Genomic DNA, 3899 nt, shown 5'->3' with positions numbered 1-3899 from the left:
TTCAGTTTATGGTCCAGCCGGAGGCCTTTTCCCAGTCTATATAGTTAGTCTTTAGTAGGGTATTCGGAGACTAGATTTGGTTATTATTTCCTCATAACTTCATTGATATAGCCTGATTATAAGTTTGCCTTAAATTTCATTATATCTTCCGCACCTTTATTTTGTATGAATTATGCTTATGATAGTATGCTAAGGGGTCTCTCAAGCTTTCATGGTTCAAGATACCTATTGAGACCAAGGACTTGGCTCGGGTCATGACAAGTTTGGTATTAGAGCACAGTTCAGGGTCCCAGGGTGTCTATAAAGACGAGCCTAGTAGAGTCTTTCTTATTGGTGTGTTCTGTACCACATTTATAATCAGGAGGCTACCAGATATTTAGGAGATATTTCTTATTCTTTCATACCCTAGATCGTGCTATAGTGTTGTTTATGTGAAAGTTATCCAATTCCTTACATACTATAATTTTATTGACTATGTCTCATTATTGAGGTGATACAAGTGCAAAAGCTTAAATTCTTAATGATGTGGTCCATTCTGGTTGGGTCATCAAAATGTTATTGTAATGCCTCAAGAGTTCACCCTGGGTGCCACACGGTGCCTACAGTCTTGAGGGATCACAAGCTAACCCATGAGCTGGTACCTACTGTGAGCACTGAATAATAGTAACCAAATAACATATGCAGAATATCTGAAGATGCCATACGATTTTAAATAATAAAGCATTTCTAAATCATGAATCTGGAAACAACAACTTTCTGAAAATAATTGTCTAAAACTAATAAAATAAAGACAAACCGAATGACTGTCTGAAGGATCCTAAAGCCTCTAAAACTGAATGAATAAGAGTTGATGGGATAGTCCTCAACTAACTTCAACTAACTACTGAACTAAAAGCCTAAAAATAAATATAGTCTTTCCTTGGACTATGAGGAATTACCACTACTATGGTTGATAATCTAGAAGGTCTACGCGTGATCTGCGAACTGAGAGTTCAAACCTATTATATGATACATCATAGCACAAGAAAAGAATATGCGATCAGTACTTTGAATGTACTGGTATACTAAATGTGGTAGGCTGATATGTATGGTTTCATGTGCATGAGTAATAATTGACTGATAGTATGTATAAAATATATAAATACTGACAATGCATGACCAAGCATAAACATGTTCTAAATATAATCTGAAAATTGAAATACTGAAATTTGATAACTGAATTACTAATATCTGTAAGCTATGGTCAAGCATCTAAACTTGAGTTATTGAGTTGATTACTGTACTGAGACTGTGTGAGCTATCATCTAACCAACATGCCCCAATGAGCAAGTTGGGGTCCAACCTGTGACCCTAGTTGGAAGGGTGTCAATACCGTACCACGGGTACTAACACTAGCTGTGTGGATCCACTAATATGCTATCCTGAAGGACTAAGGGAGTCAAGCCCAAACTGACGGGTGACCCCCTACATGGCATTCAAGCCTAAGCTGACGGGTGACTCCTCATATCCTATGCTAGCAACGTAGTTCTGGAGTACAAGGACTGCTACTAATGACTTTACCTATTTGATGTGGAAGCCGTCATCTCTCCTCTCGCTCAGTGTTAAATCTTACTCCCAATTAGACTAACTTGGAATACTAAATTGTTCTAAGTTTAACTAAATATGATGACTGACTTATCTGACAATGCTCATAACATATTCTGAAACTATTCTAAGATACTGAGACTAAGTAAACAACTAAGTTTTTGGGTATTCATTACCCCTAGGACTTGATAGCAATAATAGTAAAATAGTACTAACCTTTGGGGACATAATATGAAAGAATTTATTCAAAATTCACTCTTGTAGGTATTTCAACAAACACTTGGTATTCATAGTTTAGGCTAATCATGGGAATAGTATAAAACATGGAGTAATATCATGATTTCGACATCAATAACACTTAATCATGACTTAGATTAGTGAATAACAACATTAAGTCATGTGGGGTTGATAAACAACAACAATTTCATGTAAGAATGGTATAAAGTCAAGATTCATGGAGATTCAAGGTTAAAATCACAATTTAAAATTATAGTAACTTGTAAACATCACAACATCAAATTTAAGTTTGGATACTTGGACTCCATGGTAAAAGGAACCCATGGATGAACACTTAACATACCTGGGTTGATGAATTTATGAGAATTGATGGTGGATTCTTGAGATTTGATCTTGAATTTTTAAGGCTAGGGTTTTTGTTCTTAAGAGAAGATTAGTTTAATTTGAGAGAATTGTGAAATAATGAGCAAATAATGTTCTATTGGGGCTTAAATTCCGCGTTTGGACGGATTTGGGGCTTTGAGAAAAGACCAAACGGTCACAGGAATTTAAGTTACAAAATTGACAATCCTGATTTTGGCTGCAGCGAGATGCGGCACAATCGCGTCGGGCTTCTAGAAAGCTGACGATCCTCATTTTTACCAACGACATGAAGCGGTGCTAATTGCGGTTCCTTACAAGAAAAGTAAAATTGTGAATTATCCCCTTGGCGCGATGCAGTGCTTATCATTCTGGCACTCTAGAAATTTTAAATGTGTAATTAGCTGTCGTGGCCTTATCACATTAGGCTACTGTTTTGCACTAAAATTGCCATAACTTCTCACCCGAGTCTTGGATTTGGAAAAAATTAGTTTAGTTTGAAAGCTAATTCAATTTCCTACAACTTGTTGGGTTTTGAGATGGAAAATTCTGAGTAGAGAAAAAGATATACTCTTTTTAAGTTGACTAAAGCAACATTCTTATACAAAAATTCAATTAGTAAGGATTATTTTGATTCGTCTAATATCTAAGAGTTATTTGAGGCCTTAATAGACATCAAACTAAGTCATAAAACTTTCAAATAACCATAATGTACTATGCAAGAGCTTGAAATATGACTCTAGCATTGGTTTGGATTTTTAGGGTATTATAATATCTCCCCCTTGGAAACATTCATCCTCGGATGAGACTGGTTAAGCTGAAAGTACTGAGGAACTGAGATTACATGATGAATATATGTGATGAAAACATGATTACATGATTGAGTCTAAAAAATGACATATGACTGAACTGGTTCTATGAATGCATTAGTGACATGAGAATGATATGCAGTTGAAACGGAGCATGGAAAAGAGAAATTCTAAGAAGATTGTTACCTTAGGCCGAATTTGAGTTTGCGGAGAAAAGATGAGGGTAGTTGGTCTGCATATCTTCTTCTTTTTCCCAAGTGGCTCCCTCAATGGACTGATTCAGCTAAAGAACTTTGACTAGGGGAACTTCTTTGTCCCTTATTCTACAAACTTGTCGATCAAGAATTTTGACTTGAATTTCCTCATAGGAAATAATGTTTGAACATCTAAACTTTCTAAGAGAACAACTACAACTAGGTCACCAATACACTTCTTCAACAAAGAGATATAGAATACTGGTGTACTGATGCTAACTCTACAGGCAACTCAAGCTCATAATCCACCTTTCCAAAATGACTTAAAATCATGTAAGGGCTAATATATCGGGGACTAAGCTTCCCTTTCTTAATTAACATTTTCACTCCTTTCATGGGAGAGATCTTCAGATATACAAAATTTCCAATCTCAAACTCAAGATCTTTCTTTCATACATCTACATAAGATTTCTATCTATGTTGGGCTGCCTTAAGTCTCTCCCTGATCAACTGCACTACATAATTTTTCTATCTATGTTGGGCTGCCTTAAGTCTCTCCTTGATCAACTTCACTTTCTCTAAGGCATTAAATACCAAGTCAGGCGCTATTACAACAACCTCACCTACTTCAATCCAACCAATCGGAGATCGACATCTCCTACCACAGAGAGTCTCAAACGAAGCCATCTGAATACTGTAGTGATAGCTATTATTA

Source organism: Capsicum annuum, unplaced genomic scaffold (assembly GCF_002878395.1).
Source record: "Capsicum annuum cultivar UCD-10X-F1 unplaced genomic scaffold, UCD10Xv1.1 ctg5278, whole genome shotgun sequence".
Lineage (NCBI taxonomy): Eukaryota > Viridiplantae > Streptophyta > Magnoliopsida > Solanales > Solanaceae > Capsicum > Capsicum annuum.
This window is presented reverse-complemented; position numbering follows the sequence as displayed.